Source organism: Staurois parvus, unplaced genomic scaffold (assembly GCF_062004578.1).
Source record: "Staurois parvus isolate SC_StPar_1 unplaced genomic scaffold, SC_StPar_1.0 ptg000165l, whole genome shotgun sequence".
Taxonomy (NCBI): Eukaryota; Metazoa; Chordata; class Amphibia; order Anura; family Ranidae; genus Staurois; species Staurois parvus.
The window spans coordinates 6,913,627-6,937,790 of NW_028317961.1; the positions used below are offsets into that span (position 1 = coordinate 6,913,627).

Here is a 24,164-nt window from a genome sequence, read left to right on the forward strand (position 1 = left end):
CTGCGGGCAGCAGCGCCTCTGGCTCTGGAACCCTCTTGAGGAGAGGGAACACAGCTTTTCAGTGTCTCAGACTATTTATCACCATTCCAGCCCCTTATGGACAATCCTCTCCTGCCCTAAGCTCTGGAAGCTTCTTCCAGAGGCAGAGGAAAGCAATCAGACTCTAAGCCTGTGAAACCCTGAACAGGCCAGGCCAAACAATTTCTGCTCCTTTGATCACAGAAGTGATCAAAAGATGTGCCTAGCATCCTTCTCTAGGAGGGTGCTACATATTATTAATTTTGGTTACCATGGTTTTTTTCTGTTTCACACGTTAAGGTTGGCTCTGAGGAAGAGGTTGTGTCCTCGAAACGCGTTAGAAAGTTGGTCATCCAGGGTTCCATCGTATGGACTCAGATGTTGTTTGGATCATACACCTTGTTCAGTTTGACATGCCTGTGTTATTATGTCCATTGTGAGTATGATACCTATTTTTATTTCTCTAATAAATTATTTTAAATGATAATGCACTAGGTCGGTGTGCCCTTTTTCTGTTTCTCCATTTGTATCCAGTGTATTCAGACCACCCCCTGTCTGTTGAGGGCAGCAAGCAGTGCATATTCAAGAAAATTCCAGAACATTCCTATTGGGTCTACTGAGTCCTTTCCTAGCGCAGGAGTAAAGTGTTTGTTGTGTTGGATTCACACGTTAAGGCCGCCTGACATATTTGATGTCTATTTATTCAACATAACCTCATTTTATATATTTTTATATTGAGGATGATATTGTTGCACAATATCATGCATAAAAATGAGAACAATTGCTTGGGGAGTAAAAGGATTAACATTCCAATAAAGCACCAATGAGTGAACCATAGTAGTTATTGATTACCTCAAATAGTTCAGGTGCCAGTTTAACACCACTTAGCAGAACCTCTGGAAACACATGGGAGGAGTTAAATGTACAGCTAACAGAAAATGATTCAAATTTGGTGAGAGCAGTTTCAGAAGCTTCATCAAGCGATTCCAGACTATTATACTTTAATAAAGTACACACCTAAATAAGAAGAAAAGAAACGCAGAATAAATACCAAAAAAAAAATTAATTTTAAAGTAGTAGTAAACACAAAAAAAAAAAAAAGAAATTTTTCCCCTGCATGGCAATGCCATAATGTGCTAGTATGCACTGCATACTAGCACATTATGAAATACCTGAAAACAACGCTCTTCATTGGCACATTGTCACCGCTGATAGGGCTTCCATCTTCACTCAATCTTCCTTACGTGTTCATGGGCTCTGACCATCTGACTGGTTGAGCCACTCTGATGTCACTCCTGCATATGCACGCAGGAGTCCTGGCTGTGGCATGGAGCTCTGGAGGAACGGCACGGGTATGCCTTTCCTTCAGGGTGCATTCACCGGTGATGTAACCAGCTTGTACAGAAGTAAATATCTCCTTAACGGTAGACAATTAGGAGATATTTACAGTACCTACAGATAAGCCTTATTATAGGTTTTACCAGTAGGTAAAAGGTCAACAAAACTATTTCCCAATTTACTTATGAGATCAAATACCAAGGTATTTACAAAGCCTTTAAAGTGCTAATGGTAACGTGCTCCAAGGCTGCCCAATGTTTGCCAAAGAGATGTATATCAGAGACACTCATTTACCACACAATGAAATAATAGTATATTTTGCAAGACCCAACTTGAAAAATGTGTTAGCTTGCAACAGCCGATTTCCACTGCAAAGTTTCTCACCATCATTGTAAGTAAGGCTCTTGTTTGTTTCACACACTTTACTTATCAAGAATGCATGATAAACTTTAAAAGGAAACTGAAGCAAACATGTAGTTAACATATTTTGCTCTATTGAAATATTTAATCTAAAGTAATTTTTTCACAGACTTCTATGGGTTCATCTCCCAAGCCTCTCCTGACTGAATAAACAGACCCATAGAAATCTTTAAATTACTTTATCTAATAGTACTGTTAAAAGGACCATGATGTAAAAGGGAACTCTGATGTAAGGGGGAACACTGCGGACCCTGATGCAAAAAGGAATACTGCTGACTGTGATGTAAGGAGGGGGCTTTTGACAACCTTACATCAGAGTCCCCCTTTACATCACGGTCTGCAGTGTCCCCCTTACATCAGAGTTCCCCTGTACTTCAGGGTCCTCAGAGGTCCTGTTGCACTGTAAGGGAGAACCCTGCAGATTCTGATGTAAAGGAAAACTCAGAGGACTCTGATATAAAGGGAACTCTGGGGACTAGAGACCCCCTTACATGAGAATTTACCTTTACATCTCTTTACATCACAGTCCGAAGAATTCCCCTTTACACATATAAAAATATTTTATCAAGAAAAAACAAGTCAGTCTTACGGTCTTTTCTTGGAGGGGGGTGGCACATCAGAATTCTCTGCTATAGGCACAAGAGATGTAAATAAGGCCCAGGTGATTTCCCTGTGAATGCAGTGCAATTTTCAGTGCAATTTAAGTCATACAAAATTAATGGCTCAAATCCCACTGCAAATTGCACAACACCTGCAACTGCTGCCTCCACACACACAAAGACTCCCACAAGCTGTCAGACATTAGACCAATGTATTTGTTTCAAACACCAACAGCCACCAAGCAGTCAGCAGCACTCCTCCATCCCACTGAGGGCTTGGAGTCTTACAACTTGTGCGAGTCTTTGTGTATATAGAGGCACACTGGGTCAATGTTACAGTCATATATGGAGCGGGTGACTGAACTATTATCCAGGCAACGGGGAGAGTAGAGCGGGACTTTCACAGTGTGATGTCAACACATAGGATGATATGCATTTTTATATACACCCAGGGGCAGACTGACCATTTGGAAACTCAGGCACTGCCTGAGGGCCCGGGGTCTGTAGGGGGCCCCATGAGATGCCCCTGGTACCTTTTTCATAGGCTTTTTTGAGGGGGGCCCCATGATCCCCTATTGCCCGGGGGCCCCATGACTTGTCAGTCCACCCCTGTATACACCTACAATTGTGAGTGCAACTTTACTTGCGTCATACTTATTTTTTGCCTGTGATTTGAACAGGAATGCGGTCCTGTCCAAGTCACATGCAGTTTCCCTGCAGGTGCGGAGCAATTTGCTTTAAGATTTGAGCCATTCATTTTCTATGGCTCAAATTGCACTGCAAATTGCACTGCACTCACAGGGAAACCACATGTGAGTCGGGAAGGAATCGCATCGCATTCCTGTTAAAATCCCATGCGATCCTTTGCAGAGTCCATTCACAAGCAAGAAAACAGCTCAACAAAGACTCTGTAGATGGGTTTCAGTTTCTAGATGCTTCTGGTTATTTATATTAGAGGGCTGGTAGGCTGCCAATATCTGCTCACAAAAATAGAACAGAAAGAGGCCACCTGAAATGACACGAATGACTAGTGTCATAGTCATATCTCCGGCTCACTTAACATGTAAGTGTGGATCCATAAACCCAAGAAATGCATACTAAACAATATGGTAGTGTGACCAGAGCACCCCTACCTAGAAAAAGGAGGTTACTAAATGATCCACCCGGAGTAATATGGGTTCAAAAATTACAAACAATATTTTATTTGATCACATAGATCATAAGGAGGTTAAACATGAGCACGATGAACATGTCAAACAGATAAAATCATTTTTAAAAGCACTTAGCGTCTTCATTTCAGGGTCATTTTGGCAAGTAGAGTACCATATAAGGCAATATAGGGTAATGGTGTGGTTTGATCCTAGGTTTCCATAAATCTCCAACTTGTATTAGAATGAACCATATATTCTGCAGATATGTTCTCAATATGAGCCAGGATGTGTAGAGTAGCCTCCTGGTGTGTAGAAACTGGAACATAAAAATAAATAAAGAATAGATATATATGAAGATATGGGAGCTGAATCGCACCTAAGCCACACCAAACCTCCCTATACAGTAGTCAGTGGACACTTTCATTACCTTCTCAGTTGTAAGGCTGTCATACCCGCTTCTCAAATGTGGGGATTTCCTGGGTAACCACCCCAAGTGAAACAAAGTCCACAGTACCAAATGATTCTGGGGATATATATAAAGATTATTGTATAGATCACAGGCATCAAGTAAAACCCTGAAAACAGAGACAAGATATAGGTATATTACCATCAATAAAGATCAAGAAGACTCCCGTCGACTTTAAATAGGATCAGGTCCTTGATGCTTGTTCAAAGGTGCATATGGGGGTGGGAAGCCAGGTAGTCACAATGCGTGAATTCCAAACACATATATAATGTATGTAGCAGGCCGTGAGTACCTGAGTCTATATACCCAATAAAGGGTTTCCAAAAATTACTCAATCTGAGAAAGATGAAGCGGTTTAAATAGGATATGGCTTTGTCACAGCATACAATGCCTAAGTAGGATAGCGTATATACAGTTGCAAGAATAAGTATGTGAACCCCTTGCGATTACGTGGAGTTTTGCATGAATTGGGCATAAAATGTGCTCTGAACGTCATCTAAGTCACAACAATAGAAGAACACAGTCTGCTGAACATAATACTACACAAACATTAGATGTTGCCATGGTTTAATTGCACATAACATGTAAACATTCACAGTGCAGGGAGGAAAAAGTATGTGAACCTTTGGACTTAATAACTGGTTGACCCTCCTTTGGCAGCAATAACCTCAACCAAACGTTTCCTGTAGTTGCAGATCAGACCTGCACAACGATCTGGAGTCATTTTGAACCACTCCTCTTCACAAAACTGTTTCAGTGTAGCAATACTCTTGGGATGTCTGGTGTGAATCGCTCTCTTAAGGTCATGCCACAGCATTTCAATGGGGTTGAGGTCAGGACTCTGACTAGGCCACTCCAGAAGGCGTATTCTGTGCTGTTGCAGCCATTGTTTTGTTGAATTACTTGTATGCTTTGTGTCATTGTCCTGTTGCATCACCCATCCTCTGCGGAGCTTCAGTTGGCGGACAGATGGTCGTACGTTTTCCTGCAAAATGTCTTGATAAACTCTGGAATTCATTTTCCCATCAATGACAACAATCCGTCCAGGCCCTGAGACAGCAAAGCAGCCCCAAACTATGATGCTCCCTCCGCCATGTTTCACAGTGGGGATGAGGTTTTGATGTTGGTGTGCTGGGCCTTTTTTCTCCACACATAGTGTTGTGTGTTCTTCCCAAACAACTCAATCTTGGTTTCATCTGTTCACAGTATATTCTGCCAGTAGTGCTGTGGAACATCCAGGTGCTCTTTTGCAAACTTCAAACGTGCTGCAATCTTCTTTTTGGACAGCAATGGCTTCCTCCGTGGTGTCCTCCCATGTACTCCATTCTTGTTTAATGTTCTCCTTATTGTAGATGTGTCAACAAAAATGTTAGCATGTGCCAGAGATTTCTGTAGGTCTTTAGCTGACACTCTGGGATTCTTCTTTACCTCATGCAGCATTCTGCGCTGTGCTCTTGCAGTCATTTTTACAGGACGACCACGCCTAGGGAGAGTAGCAACAGTGCTAAACTTTCTCCATTTGTAGACAGTCTGTCTTACCGTGGACACATGAACATCAAGGCTTTTGGAGATACTTTTGTAACCCTTTCCAGCTTCATGCAAGTCAACAATTCTTGATCGTAGGTCTTCTGAGAGCTCTTTTCTGCGAGGCATGGTTCACATCAGACAGTGCTTCTTGAAACCAGTAAACCCAAAACAGGTGTGTGTTTTTTAAGGGCAGGACAGCTGTCAGCAACACATCCAATATCATCACACTGATTGGAGTCAAGGTTGGCTCACTCATGGCTCCAATTAGCTCTGGGAGAAGTCATTAAGCTAGGGCCTCACATACTTTTTCCTCCCCGCACTGTGAATGTTTACATGTTATGTGCAATTAAACCATGGCAACATCTAATGTTTGTGTAGTATTATGTTCAGCAAACTGTGTTCTTCTATTGTTGTGACTTAGATGACGTTCAGAGCACATTTTATGCCCAATTCATGCAAAACTTCACGTAATCCCAAGGGGTTCACATACTTTTTCTTGCAACTGTATGTATATACATTATCCTCCGAAGAGGATTTCCAAAAAATTCCCCAAAAATGCAGGGTAAATTAGACTCATATGACATACCCTCTTAACTCCATATATGCTCTATGAATCTAAACAGCAGTGAGCTAAAATAACTGGCCACCGGTGGAAGGTATATTCCCATAGGGGATTGCCGTTTGCGAACCGCTGTAGTAGTAGCCTTATGGTGGTTTTCAGAGGGCCTCGTGCCTTCCTAGCAAGGAGCTGTGACACCGCCGTTCCTTCCCACCTCGTGGGCGCCGCACCCTATGAAGACGCCGAGCGTAGTGACGTCATTACGTTGACGCGTTTCGTCCGCCAATCACCGCAGACTTTGTCAGAACTGGGAGGGGACTTCATTCCTTTGCCTTATATGGTGCACTAATTGCATACCAAAAAGTCTCCACGTCGCCCTCTTGTGTTGCAAAAGTATCACTACATTCAAAAAATCCAAAGTGAATTAAAAAACATATATTAAATTTAAATTGACTGCTGGCAGTAGAGAGGAGGGACCATACTGCAATAAACCAGATCATCTTTAGAGAGGATAATGGAGAGGGATAATTATTATGATTCAAGAAGGGAGGTATCAAGACCAGGTTCAAACACCTAATTTTAATATTAATCTAGTTGTTATAGAAATTTAATCTACAGTGGGAAAAGAAAGGGCCTAGTGGTTAGGTTCATACTTTGTCCAAATAGGTCCATATTTCCTTCCCATACAGAATACCCCAGTACGAGTTATAGCTCAAGGTATGTTAAAGGTTCCAGAAAATTCAATTTAAGAAAACTTTAAAATTGAGTTCTGTATTTAGTCCGTATGGGACAAGTGCACCCAGGGTATAGATCCAGAATTTTTCTTTTTGTAGGAGGACTTTGTCAAAGTCACCTCGACGAGCTGAAATATTCAGCAAAAAAATCCCTTTCACTTTCAAGCCTTCTGTTTTACCCCCATGTACTTCTCTAAAGTGTTGTGCCAGTGGGTTCTCTTTTTCTCCCTTCCCTACGTTCCTATTTTCATTTCTGATATCTCTCAGGTGTTCACCAATCCTAGTCCTGAGGTTCCTTTTCGTTTTTCCTATGTATATCTTCTTGCATGGACATTCTATCATATATATTATTCTACTACTGGAGCAGTTAATGAAGCTTCGTATCTGGAATGCCTTAGATTTATCATTATTAAAGAACTGGTTCGACTTATGTACAAATGGACAAATTTGACAATGGCCGCATGGAAACATACCACATAGGCCTGTCCTCCTAGTTAACCAATTCCTTTGTGGTGCCCTCTGAAATTCTGATTGTACTAGTATGTCATTTAAATTCCGAGCTCTTTTTGCTACCATTTGAGGGCTCCCCCCTACCACTCTTGCTATCTGCGGATTTTGAGTTAGTAAGTACCAATGAGAGTCCAGGGCTAGGAAACAGCGGCGAATACACTTTTACATGCTAATAGTTATCATCCAAGGAGTTTAAAACAGGGAATACCTATTGGTCAGTTTCAGAGAATAAGAAGGAACTGTACAGAAGAAGCTCAATATAGAAACGAATCTATTCAGCTCTACAAGAGATTTAGAGAAAGAGGTTACTCACATAGAACCCTAAGAAGAGCAAAAAGAAGAGCTCTGGGTAGAACAAGAGAGGAGCTTATAAATAAAACAAAATCAAAGGTAGAGGCGAATTCGGTAAACCAACCAATAAGATTCATAACTAAATTTGGACAACAATGGGGTGAAGTCAAGAAGGCCCTGGACTCTCATTGGTACTTACTAACTCAAAATCCGCAGATAGCAAGAGTGGTAGGGGGGAGCCCTCAAATGGTAGCAAAAAGAGCTCGGAATTTAAATGACATACTAGTACAATCAGAGTTTCAGAGGGCACCACAAAGGAATTGGTTAACTAGGAGGACAGGCCTATGTGGTATGTTTCCATGCGGCCATTGTCAAATTTGTCCATTTGTACATAAGTCGAACCAGTTCTTTAATAATGATAAATCTAAGGCATTCCAGATACGAAGTTTCATTAACTGCTCCAGTAGTAGAATAATATATATGATAGAATGTCCATGCAAGAAGATATACATAGGAAAAACGAAAAGGAACCTCAGGACTAGGATTGGTGAACACCTGAGAGATATCAGAAATGAAAATAGGAACGTAGGGAAGGGAGAAAAAGAGAACCCACTGGCACAACACTTTAGAGAAGTACATGGGGGTAAAACAGAAGGCTTGAAAGTGAAAGGGATTTTTTTGCTGAATATTTCAGCTCGTCGAGGTGACTTTGACAAAGTCCTCCTACAAAAAGAAAAATTCTGGACCTATACCCTGGGTGCACTTGTCCCATACGGACTAAATACAGAACTCAATTTTAAAGTTTTCTTAAATTGAATTTTCTGGAACCTTTAACATACCTTGAGCTATAACTCGTACTGGGGTATTCTGTATGGGAAGGAAATATGGACCTATTTGGACAAAGTATGAACCTAACCACTAGGCCCTTTCTTTTCCCACTGTAGATTAAATTTCTATAACAACTAGATTAATATTAAAATTAGGTGTTTGAACCTGGTCTTGATACCTCCCTTCTTGAATCATAATAATTATCCCTCTCCATTATCCTCTCTAAAGATGATCTGGTTTATTGCAGTATGGTCCCTCCTCTCTACTGCCAGCAGTCAATTTAAATTTAATATATGTTTTTTAATTCACTTTGGATTTTTTGAATGTAGTGATACTTTTGCAACACAAGAGGGCGACGTGGAGACTTTTTGGTATGCAATTAGTGCACCATATAAGGCAAAGGAATGAAGTCCCCTCCCAGTTCTGACAAAGTCTGCGGTGATTGGCGGACGAAACGCGTCAACGTAATGACGTCACTACGCTCGGCGTCTTCATAGGGTGCGGCGCCCACGAGGTGGGAAGGAACGGCGGTGTCACAGCTCCTTGCTAGGAAGGCACGAGGCCCTCTGAAAACCACCATAAGGCTACTACTACAGCGGTTCGCAAACGGCAATCCCCTATGGGAATATACCTTCCACCGGTGGCAAGTTATTTTAGCTCACTGCTGTTTAGATTCATAGAGCATATATGGAGTTAAGAGGGTATGTCATATGGGTCTAATTTACCCTGCATTTTTGGGGAATTTTTTGGAAATCCTCTTCGGAGGATAATGTATATACATATATACGCTATCCTACTTAGGCATTGTATGCTGTGACAAAGCCATATCCTATTTAAACCGCTTCATCTTTCTCAGATTGAGTAATTTTTGGAAACCCTTTATTGGGTATATAGACTCAGGTACTCACTGCCTGCTACATACATTATATATGTGTTTGGAATTCACGCATTGTGACTACCTGGCTTCCCACCCCCATATGCACCTTTGAACAAGCATCAAGGACCTGATCCTATTTCAAGTCGACGGGAGTCTTCTTGATCTTTATTGATGGTAATATACCTATATCTTGTCTCTGTTTTCAGGGTTTTACTTGATGCCTGTGATCTATACAATAATCTTTATATATATCCCCAGAATCATTTGGTACTGTGGACTTTGTTTCACTTGGGGTGGTTACCCAGGAAATCCCCACATTTGAGAAGCGGGTATGACAGCCTTACAACTGAGAAGGTAATGAAAGTGTCCACTGACTACTGTATAGGGAGGTTTGGTGTGGCTTAGGTGCGATTTAGCTCCCATATCTTCATATATATCTATTCTTTATTTATTTTTATGTTCCAGTTTCTACACACCAGGAGGCTACTCTACACATCCTGGCTCATATTGAGAACATATCTGCAGAATATATGGTTCATTCTAATACAAGTTGGAGATTTATGGAAACCTAGGATCAAACCACACCATTACCCTATATTGCCTTATATGGTACTCTACTTGCCAAAATGACCCTGAGATGAAGACGCTAAGTGCTTTTTAAAAATGATTTTATCTGTTTGACATGTTCATCGTGCTCATGTTTAACCTCCTTATGATCTATGTGATCAAATAAAATATTGTTTGTAATTTTTGAACCCATATTACTCCGCGTGGATCATTTAGTAACCTCCTTTTTCTAGGTAGGGGTGCTCTGGTCACACTACCATATTGTTTAGTATGCCAATATCTGCTCTCTAAGGAAAAAAATCTGGGATAGCTGTGCCTCTATTGTGAGCTTCCGCTCCTGCAGGAAGTCGGATGACGAAACGTGTAGGGCGGGGCTTGGAAGGTGATGTCACCATTTACGGGTGAGCTGCTGGTGGTTGTTTTAGACCAGAGTTGACCTGCAGTTCTATGTATATGCAGTCCGCTATGACACTTTACATTGTGAGTGTGACATATCTTTTTATGAAATAAAGTATCCTTATGCTTTTACACAATGAAGCTTCCTCTTCCCAGTCTCTATGATTCCATATGAGTATATGAAGATCCGATTAAGGAGTTGTAATAGTCTGCTGGCGTCTCTGCAGATCATTGCTCCCAGAGCCACTGCGTTTTTAGCTGGTTTATAGTACTACCAGCATGGCGCTCTGGTAAGTTTATTCATTTTGTCTGGTGGCGGATTTCACGCGGTGTTGGTGTTGTATAACACAGAAGGCTTAATGAGAATATTAATTAAGGACTTTTTTTTTAATTATGGACTTTTTGGACACCAGGTTATATAAATATATATTTTTTAAATATATATTTATTTCTGATATAGTCACCTATATTACACTTTTATATGTATGAATTATTTTATATGAGTTTGATTAATTTTTAGGTTTGCACAGAGTATAGATTTTTTTTCTTTTAAGATTTCATTTTTTTCAATGTTTCATTTTTTCCAATATTGATAGTCATTACACACATTTTGTATAGCAGAGTATTTTTGCACCAATATTGATGTAGATACTATTTTGATTATATAGAGAGTTTGCACTATTATGAGATAGTTTGGTGAGGAGCACTGTTCTAATTAGCTATTTATCTTTAATTTCTCCACAATTCTTATAGCAAGAGTAAATTAGGTTTTGTTTTTACTTTTATGTTTGGAATATGCAAATATATTATTGTGCATAGTCTTGGCATAGGTTTACTTTAAGTAAGTAGAAACAAATCTGTTCAACTGCCAGTTTACCTTTAGCAGTTCTATCTGGTCCTGCATTCTGGTTTGCACAGAGTGGATCCATTTTGGTTTTTATTTTCATGAAACAAATATACATGCCTCTACAAGTACACCAAGCATACCAGCTGGCATTTCCAGGAAGGACAACAAGCATACCTTTAACTAAATAATCATATCCAGGGCTACATTTGGTGGAACAAACCACAACTACATCTTCATTCTGTGATGTTTTGTTTTTTTTGGTGTACATATACATTTGGATGCATATATATTGGGCTGCTGTTAGAAAACACGGGGCACCGTACAGCCAACCTGACTGATCACTCATTGTGTTCATTCAGGAAATGAAGGGACTGGTAAATGTAACATATTTACCAGATCTTTCCCCCACTTTCCATCCTGAAGGATCTTGTTGTATGCTTGCAGCTTCCAGTGGGACGGAGAGAATGCAGCAGCTGAAAGTGTGAGGGAGAGAAGCCAGTTTTCAGCTGCTGCAGTGAGTGCCATACAGGGAAATGGGTTTCAGTAATTGTCTCCCTGCTGCACCTATCACCCTCCCTGTCCCACATCTGATTCACCCTGCTGCCTGGGCCCCACTGCTGTCCTGGGCCCCGTACAGGAGGACTGGTGGTACCCCCGTACCCATAGCCCTGTATATATACAGTGAAGGAAATAAGTATTTGATCCCCTGCTGATTTTGAATGTTTGCCCACTCACAAGGAAATGTGAAAAATCGTATGGTAGGTGTATTGTAACACTGAGAGACAGAATAGCAACAAAAAATTCAAAAGAAATGCATGTCTAACAAATTATGCACTGATTTGCATGTTCATGAAGGAAATAAGTATTTGATCCCCTTCACAAAACATGACTTAGTACTTGGTGGCAAATCCCTTGTTGGCAATCACAGAGGTCAGACAGTTGGCCACCAGGTTTGTACACATCTCAGGAGAAATTTTGTCTGACTCCTCTTGGCAGATCCTCTCCAAATCATTAAGGTTTGGTGGCTGACGTTTGGCAATTCAAACTTTCAGCTCCCTCCACAGATTTTCAATCAGATTAAGGTGTAGAGACTGGCTAGGCCACTTCAGGACCTTAATGTGCTTCTTCTTGAGCCACTCTTTTGTTGCCTTGGTCGTGTGTTTTGGGTCATTGTCATGCTGGAACACCCATCCACGACCCATTTTCAATGCCCTGGCTGAGGGAAGAAGGTTTTCACCCAAGATTTGATGGTACATTGCCCCGTCCATCATCCCTTTGATGCGGTGCAGTTGTCCTATCCCCTTAGCAGAAAACCACTCCCAAAGCAGAATGTTTCCACCACCATGTTTGACAGTTGGGATGGTGTTCTTGGGGTCATAGGCAGCATTCCTCCTCCACCTCCAAACACGGCGAGTTATGTTGATGCCAAAGAGCTCGATTTTGGTCTCATCTGACCACAACACTTTCAACCAGTCCTCCTCTGCATCATTCAGATATTCAGTGGCAAACTTCAGTCTGGACTGGACATGTGCTTTCTTGAGCAGAGGGACATTGCGGGCACTGCAGGATTTCAATCCTTGTCGGCGTAATGTGTTAGAATTGTTTTCTTGGTGACTGTGGTCCCAACTGCCTGGAGATCATTGACAAGATCCTCACATGTAGTTCTGGGATGATTCCTCACTGTTCTCATGATCATTGACACTCCACGAGGTGAGATCTTGCATGGTGTACCAGACCTAGGGAGATTGACAGTTGTTTTGTGTTTCTTCCGTTTGCGAATGATTGCACCAACTGTTGTCACCTTCTCACCAAGTTGCTTGGCGATAGTTTTGTAGCCCAGTCCAGCCTTGTGTAGGTCTACAATTTCTCTTGTGGACAGGTGTCTTTTATACAGGTAACAAAATGAGATTAGCAGCACTCCCTTTAAGACACTGCTTCTAATCTCGGCTTGTTACCTGTATGAAAGACAACTGGTAGCCAGAAATCCTGATCAAATACTTATTTCCCTCATGAACATGCAAATCAGTGCGTAACTTGTTAGACATGCATTTCTTTTGAATTTTTTGTTGCCATCCTGTCTCTCAGTGTTACAATACACCTACCATTCGATTTTTAGACTGATCATTTCTTTCTGAGTGGGCAAACATTCAAAATCAGCAGGGGATCAAATACTTATTTCCTTCACTGTATATATATATATATATATATATATATATATTGTATGCATTGTGCCTTATTATAAATAGGTTTGAGTACAATCAATCTTTTGAACAGTTTACCAGGGCTTCGGGTAATCACTTGCCTGGCTTCCTATTTAGCCTTTTCCTGAACTCCCCTTTTGACATAGAATATATGGGCAGGTTTCAATATGCTGTAGTGTACCATCTCATTTTCCTTTCATGCTGCACAAGCAAAAGTGATCAAAAAGAGCACAGATTTTCTAGTGTGTCAGACAATTCTCAAATAGTGACTGTCTCCAAATTGGCCTGATCCATATATGTTGCATATAAAATCTGGTGAATCAGTTTAATCATTTCTGTTATTGTAAGATAAAGGATTACCTCTACATAAAAGACTTGATGAGGTCCATGCAAGCCATCATAGGCACCAAACACATATACTTCATCATTCCTCTTCTCCAACATACTGTAGCTGAGATGGCAGCAAAGTTTGTTATAACAAACTGTAACATTCCCATTGGAGTCTTTCAGTTCAGTCAGGTTAAATACATCAAGAAAAACCTTTCCTCTGAAGACTTTGTTTTTTTATAGCGTTTTACTCATTTTAGATGCAAATAAATTCCAGCTGACTAGTGAACAGTTCATACTATGTCTTGGATGGGATCTCAGTTCTGATATCACCAGCTGTCCTTCATCTAGATCTTTATTGTAATAGTATGGTCCAAGTTTATCTGGTGAAAATACTCCACTCCCTTTGAAAAATATTGGGAAATACATTAAGACATGGCTGACTAACATCTAAACACTTTTTAAACAAGTTCAATTTCTATGCATAGAAAAAACATTATAACATAACCCAAAAATGCATTTGTGACTGACAACATGGAGCAAATCAGTTAAGATTCAATGTTTTAACGTTATTGTACAGATCTTGACACATTTTGATTGATTTATTGCTATAAAGGGCATAATATATGATTTATGAACTGTATGTTTGAGGATAACTAGAGTGTTTTTTGCTTGTGTGCAGAAAAACAGCTCATACACTGTCTCTTCCGCTCTCATAGCTCAATATACCTAATGGAATATAGCAATTTTAATATTTCCGCTATGAGTTTGTTAATTTGGCAATAACTTTATCATTATTGTACTTAAAATAACAAAGTAACACATACTGTACATTGCTCTTTCATGGCAAACTAGGCTTTCTTTTGGCAATATATTCCTGCAAAATATGTTTACTCTTTCATGGCAAACCATGCTTTCTTTTCGCAATATATTCCTGCAAAATATGTTTTTGTTTTCTATGTAATCAAGAGACAAATACAATGGAAAAATGTTTTCTTTTATGAAAGGTGTTAGTTTAAATAAAAAGTATACACTACAGTGTATTCTGTATTATTTCCAGTTCAAATGACACTAAAATGATGTTTCTGGTACAAAGCATGGAAAAGCTATTTGCAAATTAAAAAAATATTTTTTTTATTCAATTAAAAAAACAAAAGTACAAAATTAATTGAAAAAAATTAACTAAAGAATTTAGCAAAAAAAAAACCCAAGAAAGCATCTATGGGGGGAGAATGAAGGGAATGAGTTAGATAGGGCTGATAAGGCTTAACTAAGGCTATATAAGGGGTCATTTTTATTTACCTGTAAAGTTTCTTTAAACACTTTCCCTCCAGAGGATTTACCCCCCTTCCTGACCAGGCCATTTTTTTGCTTTAAGGCGCTGCGTTACTTTAACTGACAATTGCATAGTCATGCAACGCTGCACCCAAATGTAATTTACGTCCTTTTTTTCCACACAAATTGAGCTTTCTTTTGTTGGTATGCAATAGCCTGTGTGTTTTCTATTTTTTGCGCTATTTTGAGAAAAAAATATATTTTTGACTTTTTGCTATAAAACATATCCAGTAAAAAATGTAAAAAATCTAATTTCGTCATAAATTTAGGCAAAAAATGTATTCTGCAACATGCCTTTGCTAAAAAAAAAAATCCCAATAAATGTAAAATAATTGGTTTACGTGAAAGTTAAAGCGGTTACAAATGGCAGTATAGATACTGGATTTTTTTTTTACTAGTAATGGCGTGATCAGCGACTTATAGAGGGACTGCAGGAGGCATTCTGACACTGGGAGGAACTGACCTGGTGTCACTGACATCCCCAGTGACACCAATAGAGTGATTAGTGCTAATAAAAAGCAGTGACACTGTACTAATAGCACTGGGCAGGAAGGGGTTAACATGTGGGGTGATCAAAGGGTTGAAACTGTGTGCTGTTTCACAGTAATCTGTGTGTGTGCATTACACTGTAAGCACACTGCTTTGTATGGCTCTACTATGCAGAGCTATACAAAGCAGTGTACTGGAGCCAACAGGGGAGAGAACTGTCTTGTTTACATCAGTAATACTAGGCGATCACCGGGTACTGGCGAGTAATCACCAGCCGGGACCCGGTGATTGACAGCCGAGGCTACAAATAGCAGCGCCGGTAGGGAAATGCAAAATCGCTTATATATACACATGATTCCAGGGGTGGCACCCCTGCCACCCTGTAGCAGTATTTCTGCTATAGGGCAGCTGGAAAGCGGTTAACGGATGCCACATGCACATCATATGGAAAAAATATGCATATGAATAAAAATGTAGATACAATCAAATATTACATTTGACAGCTGCTTCTGCTAAGTAATACATAGCAATTCCCGACTGTCATTTTGACAGCTGGTGGAAACTGGTAATTGTGACAGGGGGAGATCTGCTGCACTAGAAGAGGTGCTGAATGTAGGAATTACAGTATGTCCTAGAAACTTAATGATTTTTTTAATGTATCTCTTATGCTCAAAATCCTTAAGTGGTTAAAGCTGAAGTTCAGCCTTCTCTTCCAGCCACAATAAAACTATGGTAAAGGGAGAAGACTTAGTGGCAAGAGGAAGTTCTTAAAAGTAACAGAACTGTGATACATTTATAAAACATAAGGAAACATTGAGTTTGTGCTGGGAAATGTAACTCTCTAGAAGGAGCTATGTCTGTGACAAAAAAATTATATCTTATCAGACTTCTTTAATGTGTTTGTCTACAGCTACTAGCAGTGCCAGGAAAGGCCATCTCCAGGCAAAGATGCCAAACTGCGCACCCTCCCCCTCCATTCATGATGTGCAAGTTTATGGGATCCTATGCCCAGCAGTCACTCGCTTCTCAAAACCACTGTGCAGTTCAGTTTTAACACTGGGCACATGCTTATGTTGATGGCTCTCCACTCCCGGTTCTCTCCTGAACATTTCTGCGCTCGGTAGTGTGGGCTGTGCTCTCTCTCTCCCCCACCTCCTTCCTGCTAGTACAGCTCCTATGTGTCTGGAACACCGCTGCCTGCTTGTTAATACAGGAGCACTGCACTGGCAGGAAGAAAGGGGGGGGGGGGTGAGAACACATCCTGCACTGTGTCCCAGCTCTCTCCTCCAGGCATTTAGAGTGGGAATTACACACTATAGGTGTTTATTCAAAAAGAAAAATGGATGGGAGCTTAGATAGATTTAGGTGATATTAATAATTAAGATCACTAAAAGTCCACAGTCTAGTCGTGAAATTATACTCTGCAATTTTCCTAATAGATGAGCTACAAATATCACAGGAATCCTACCCTTCTGGGGGTGCTAGATGCCTATTTCCTCTGGCCCCTCTCTTCCGTCCCACCATTCTGCTACTATATTAGTTGCAACTTCGATGGTGATTTCTGCAATCATTGCTCCGATGAGTAAATATTTTCTGTCCCCCGTGTGTACAGTATTCTGTGTGGTGAAAAGACTTCTTAAATACCTATGTCATTAAGGTTCAATGTTCTAAATCATAGGTGTCAAACTGGCAGCCCTCCAGCTGTTGCCAAACTACAAGTCCCATGAGGCATTGCACGACTGACAGTTGAAAACATGAGTTCCAAAGGCAGAGGCATGATGGGACTTGTAGTTTTGCAACAGCTGGAGGGCTGCCAGTTTGACACCCCTGAAATCATTGGTATACCAACATAACTTTTCTGTTAATGTAAAGGAAGAAGAGATCATCTCATTTGCAACTGTTTTAAAAAACAGGTGAGAAGATTCTAACCAACTGTAGGGTTTGCCAACTTACTATTACATGTGATTATATGCAGAGTGGCAGCTGTATTGTAGAGATTTGAACTTACTGGGGTTGGTTTCCAAAAGGCAAAAAATGTTAACTTTGTAAGGGAATTTTCCCCAGAGCTTAGTGAATGAGGTCAAGCTCTATTGACTGCCATCATCCAATCATGTGCAAGCAAATATGTTGCTGTTTTTTTTTTATTGTCTGTGCACATGATTGCGTATTATTTGCGAAGTAAAATTTCACCACATTCACTAAGCTTTGGGGATAATTATCTTGCAAACTGAACAGCCTAATTGCCTGTAGCAAATTAACCCCATCGACCCACTTGACAATCTTATCAGAAACTTCCATCATTATAAAAGGAACTACTGTTGCTGTGTTTATATGAGCTGCTAAAGGTTTGAACAAAGTTCTCTTCATTGCAGAAAATGCAATGATCAGGGACTGACACCATAATTTGTCTTTGAAATAGATGCAGAAGTTGGATAGGGCTTGGAATTCCAGTGGAGTTTGTCTTGCACAAGAAACATACAGGGCATACAAAATATTTCAGTCTTTCAGTTTTGCACTCCATTCCACTTTCACCTTATTGGCCAGCTTTAGCCTCTAAATTAAAGATATGCAAACAACTGTTCCCAGACAGACCATACATATTTAGAGACAAAGCTATCAGTTGCTATAAATAAAAAAAGTAATCTGTCTCTTGTTGTCAGGACCAGATTTAAATTCCCAGGGCTTCGAGTTGAGATCTTATTAGAGAAAGCCTTAATAAAGCAGGGATATTTGGTCATCACTCTAAAGTAATCCTGTTTCTAGTTCCCACAAAAAAAACTTGCTTTTGTGAGAGAGTTAAGCAATATGCCAATCTATTTTTTGATTTGAGTTACTTATAAAGCGCTGTCAATTTATGCAGTGCTTTACAAATATATATTGTACATTAAGAAAAAGAAAAAAATAGTGAAGCGCTTATATCACATAAGTGAATAAGTGCATTCAAAAAAAAATTATAAATTTCATATTCTTTTGTGACAAATCTATATAATACACACTAATACCTCCCTCTAATGGGAGAAAAAAATAGTGCAACCAAATGTATTTATGCTTTAGTGGTTCAACACACACTGTGAAGAAACCTATAATATCGTGCATATAATTAGAAATTCCAATATACAAAAAAAATGTGAATATATTAGTGAATGAAAAATTATATAGTATATCAATTATCCACATAAAATAGTGCTGAATTCACACACATTTTATATACATCATAAGTGAAAAAAGAAAAATGTCCATGCATGTGACTCTGTGCTTTTTTTTGAAAGACACACGTGATCTCCACTTCTAGGTGCAAAATAAATCCTCCAAATGGCAGCAATGCCTGCTCACCTCCCCTCCTTGACCCACACAGGGCCCCAAAGCAGTTTCCACCTCAGTGGTATATCTCCTCTGGCAGACTCCTTATTCCTTTTCCTCTCTTAATTCTCCACTCCAGACTCATAGAAAAACATAGAACTTTCCATAGTGTAGTATGCATCACATCCCCAATTATTTATTCATTAAAGGTGCTGGACACATTTAACCCAGATACAGTATACCAATATATCTCCTATTAAAAAGATTTCTTGTCATTTATATATATATAAAAAGAAAAAAATTACATACAAATTAGCTAAAAGGCATCTCTAGACATTACATCCTGTTGTTTGACCAGGTACCTTGAATGCCCCCACCCATCCTAATTCAACAAATAAATATATATATATATATATATATATATATATATATATGTATGTAGATATAGACTTGCATGTTGATCATGACAGCGGAGTAAGGTTTGTAACAGAGGGTTCTCCTCAAGAACAAAGGAATAGTCCTGCAGACAAGCACAGGTAATTGCCTATTACCAGTTTATATACTTTGTTGAGCACGGGTAACTTATTACTCAGTAAGCCCTAAAGCTGAATAGCAGGCACAAAATTTGTAATTTATATATATATATGCCTCAATCACCACAGATGATATAAATTCACTTTGTGTGCACCAAGCATCTTTGCAAGCCCAGATGATAATAACATTAGATTAAAAACACTAACCCTAAAATATTTTATATATATACAGTACATTTGTCTGATAACCAAATCGAGCATTTGTCAATGACATGCATTTGTAGCACGTTACGGAAATTATCCAGCGTGCTATAACATTATTGATATTGAAGGCTTAAACATGTATTTAAAAAAAAAATGCAATGATTGTTAAAAAACTGAAACTTTCCTTTTACTATGCATGCTACTGCCAAAGGGTACCTACAGCCAGGGGCATATTTACCACAAGGCAAACAAGGCATTTGCCTAGGACGGCATTGTTCAGGGGGGCAGCACTGCCCCCCAGAAGAAGGGACAGAAGAAGGGACACATGCAGCATGGGGACCAGGTCAGATCTGAGAGAGGTTGCTTGATGGTGTATGCAGAGTCCGACGCTTGTTCCCAGGGATGTCCAGAGCTGTGATGGTGAGTTTCTTTCTCTCTCTCTCGCCAGGAAGGGCTTATGTTAGTGGAAGGGGGGGTGTTCGTCGGTGTCAGGGTCTCTCCCTGGGGAAGGGGGGTTGTCTGATTTTTTTTTTTTTTTTGCCTAGGGCAGCACAAAACCAAAATACACCATTGCCCACTACTGTAGTAGATCACGTCAAAATGAAAAGGCTTGGCTTACGTACAATTTAAATTTATATAAAAAGGGTGTTTTTCAGGGAGTTGTAGCAGTAACACATTTTTTCATCAAGGGATAATATCTCTCCTTGACATGCAGATAAAAATTGGCCGGTAGTTTTCTGTGGCTGTTCCTGTTATTACTAATAGAAAACTGTCCAATTTCTATCCAATGCTCAGTTAAGAATAACCAGATCACAGATATTTAAAGCAGGCAGAGGCAGGTGTTTTCATATAGGAATTAAGAGGCCACTGATAATACTTTAGTGTAAAAATTGACCTGCACCATGGGGTTTTATTGAGCAAGACAAGGCTGCAATGTAGAAACACAGGGCACAAGCAGATGTTTTCATACAAGAATTAGCAGCACCAGCCTACAGATGTTAACGCAGCAGAAAATTGACCAGCAGCAGTACAGTTTTAATAAGGGAGAATAGGCCTAACCACTGTATGCCTAACTTTTACTATGGTGATTGAGGAATGTGGTGACTATCAGTGATGCAATAATTAGGGGTAGTTTAGGTGCTGTTTTTTTTTCCTGGACAGAAAAGCACTTAAAGTGACTGCTACCCTTAAATTAACCACAAACTACATGGTAAATTTGAAGAACAAAGCCCCCAATTATAAGAAACATTGGCACCAGGGGGTGTGATTGCCCAAACAGCAATCTAACTTGCACAGATGGCAGTTCTTCTAAGGATGTTTGGGTAAAAAAAAAGAACTGTGAACATAAGGAGGAGGGGTGAAACAAGACCCCAACATTGCAATTCACAGATGTTAAGCACAGTTTGCTTAATTACCCTAATCTCATCATTACATTTACAAAATAGTTGCTCCACCCCCCCCCCCACTTTCATAGTAAGGGGGCTGGCTTATCGAAACACCCCTTTATTGGCCCATTTAGGCTTGCTAGCCATGGTTTGCAAATCATTATGGTTTTTAAAAAAATCATTCTGGTGAATTCTGACAAAAAATTCACCAGGACTAAGAATCTTAAACCAACAGGTCTCACTCCGAAACCAAGGCCGCAGCAAGTCCGAACCTCATCCCTACCTAGGTACACTAATCTTTTTGGTCTTAACTGAAATAAAAAGTCTCAGCCTGCATAAAAATTTTACTAGTTCATTATATTGGTTAAGAGTATGGGTAGAGCTACATATTTTGTTCAACGTATTGAGACAGATTGAAATTACAGGAATTTGTGTACTGAATAATTCGTTTCCAAAAATGCCACAGGGGTCAGAAATGAAAAAGCCACAGGGCATGATTTTGTTTTATAGTCATGCTCTGAGGATTATGCATATTGATCTAAATTTTGGAGCTATGTTTTTAAATACACGAAAAATATCGAGAGAGATTTTGTTCAGCATATTCAAGTTTTCCAGGATAAAGGGTAAAGCAGTAAGGTAATTCTGAGTTCTGTTAAGAGACCCAATCAGGTTAAAGTGGAGCTGAAGTGAGAAGATGCTGCAGAGTGAAGCCTAGTGCTTGCAAGTGGTTGTATTATCACTAGGAGAAGAAGACTTTGGCAGCAACAGAAGCTTTGGCAAAGATGGTAGTTGTTGTGGAGTGGCGAGGGAGAATGTAGAGCTGTCATTGCTGGAGCAAGGAAAACTCAGAGGTAAGTCTGGAATAATGTGCAAGTAATGCATACTTACACATTATTGAAATTGCTCCTGCTGTGCTTCCCCAACTGAGATTTCATTTAAGTAGAAAAGTCAATAAATATATTAATACTGTTTATACAGTAGCTAACGCAAGCTATAGGTTTGCCAAACTGGTGTCAGGATTTTACAGTGAGTACAAAATTGCTATTTTCTGTTCCTTTCTCCCAATTTCCTTGAGAGATACAGTGCTCAAATTGGACCACCACCTAGAGATCTAGTTTAGCTCTGTGTCCCCCAAAGAACAATGCTACAAATTACTTTCTTTAATAAAGCTCCCACTATTTTAATATCACTAAGTCACATATAAAAGATGGAACAGAAATTAAAGTGTATTTGTGGTGTATTTTAAATCTTATAAAAAAAAATAAACACAGCTAAAGCACAGCTTTAAAAAATCCATGTACATCTGCCTATATTTGCTCTTCACTAATGCAAGTAGTGACAAATATGTAATGGTCCTGCCAGAAATAAACTCACTAACTGTATTAGCAGGAGAATGGGAGAAATGGCAGGCCAACAGAGATTTAGTGATGAGGAAATGGGGAATGTGCTGATGTAGACCAGCAAAAGACAATGCCACTTAGAATTCCATGCAGCAGAGGCACCATTACAGGAAGTTAGAGTATTGCCGGATTTCTGGCAGGATTAACACTTATTTTTTTAGTACTTGAAATATTTTAAAAGATGATTAAGCGAGAAAATGTGTATGTGTTAAAGAGATGAATATATTTCTGCAGATTTTGCAATTCTTTCTTGTTTTGTTTAAACGTATACAGTTTTTACCTTGTGATATCGTGCTATGAGTTTTCCCTCGGGATCAAATGCAATGGTGGTGTCATAAAAAAAATGCCCATCCTCAGAACAATGGGAATCACTAGAATTACATTGTTTCTTGTCTCCCAAATTTGCCACTAGATAAATATGGTTCTTTTTGGCCATGCAACTCAGTCTGTTCTGTACTGGTGCTCTGCCAAATCTAAATAAACATTTATACATTTTAGTTAGAAATAAATATATATTGACATTATATTTATATAAAAATACAGTGTAACAACACCTAAAATACATTTGTCCTTTATAGGTTAATATGAAAGGACAGAAAGCTGAAAAATCTTCCTGTGTAATATGGAGTGCCTAAGAGACGTGTTATAAGCACCTAAAAGATTACAGTGTCACTTATAATTATAAAACACCTGTTATAAATGTGCTGCTTCCCCAATCTATGTTAAATGATTACCTTACACTAAGTCCCCAATGACTCTGATCCGACATTGAAATCCTGTGGCTTCCAGTGAAGTCGCATGATTTCAAAGTCAGATGTTATTTTGACTTGCGGTGCACCTTGCAAGCCATCTGTGGCTTGCAAGACACAGAAGTCTATGCAAGTTGCACCTGAAGTAGTGCATGCACTACTTAAGAAATTGGTGTGTCTCTGACCAAGTTGGAATCACACCGATATGACCACTTTAATTGCAGACAACAGTATGCGATTTACCATGTGATCTGAAACTCGCATGGCATGGCAAATTGCATGGCAAGTCATACCCAGTGTGACTGGGCTCTATATGCAAAAATATCACAATATTACAAAATTAATACAAATAACAAACAAAAACTCATGAAAAAAAAGTAAACATAAAAGGTTCTCTTAGCAGAGCAAGAAAAAATATGAAAACCATTAGCCCTGGTTCACACTGAATGCGACTTTGAAATTACACCACTTCACTTGAAGTAGCGTGATTTTAAAGCCGCAGATCACTGCGATTTGTACCTCTGATTTCACTGCAGCTTGTGACTTCATTTAACAGAAGATAATGCAAGTCACAATGAAATTGAAGAAAAGTACGGGTGCAAGAACTATTTTTGAAATGGCGCTACTCCAAATTGCACTAATTAAGACAGTTCCATAGAAATACATTGGATGATTTAACCATGGGCAGCTCAATGGCATCACATGTATAGCCCTTCCAAACATGTTTCTAAATAACATGATAATTACAATTAAAAAAATGAATATACTATTACATATAAATGAATTACCACCTAGCAGTCAGAGATCATTAGCTGTTAACATTCAATCTCAGACTAGCACCATCTAGTGGCTGATTAAAATTTTAACAACACCTCTGCAAAGGATTACAGAAATCCCTTTCCAGGGCCATATCCAATGCATAAAAAGGTAAAAAGAAATCTAAAAAAAAAACAGGTACTAAAAAAAATGAGAAATTATATTAAAGAGAGGGTAGAAGATAAAGCTATAACTGGGAAGAAAACCCAACTGTTACTAATTTAACAGTTGATGTCCCAGTCAATGTTCAAGTGCTTAGACCACAGGGTACTTGTGTAGCTGGCCAGCTAAGACCAG

At 39.3% G+C, this 24,164-nt stretch overlaps 1 pseudogene; it reads right to left on the reverse strand.

Moving 5' to 3' along the window:
• Positions 1 to 819: 819 nt before the first annotated feature.
• LOC149462864 (pantetheinase-like) overlaps positions 820 to 24,164 on the reverse strand; it is a 51,514-nt pseudogene continuing 28,169 nt past the window's right edge.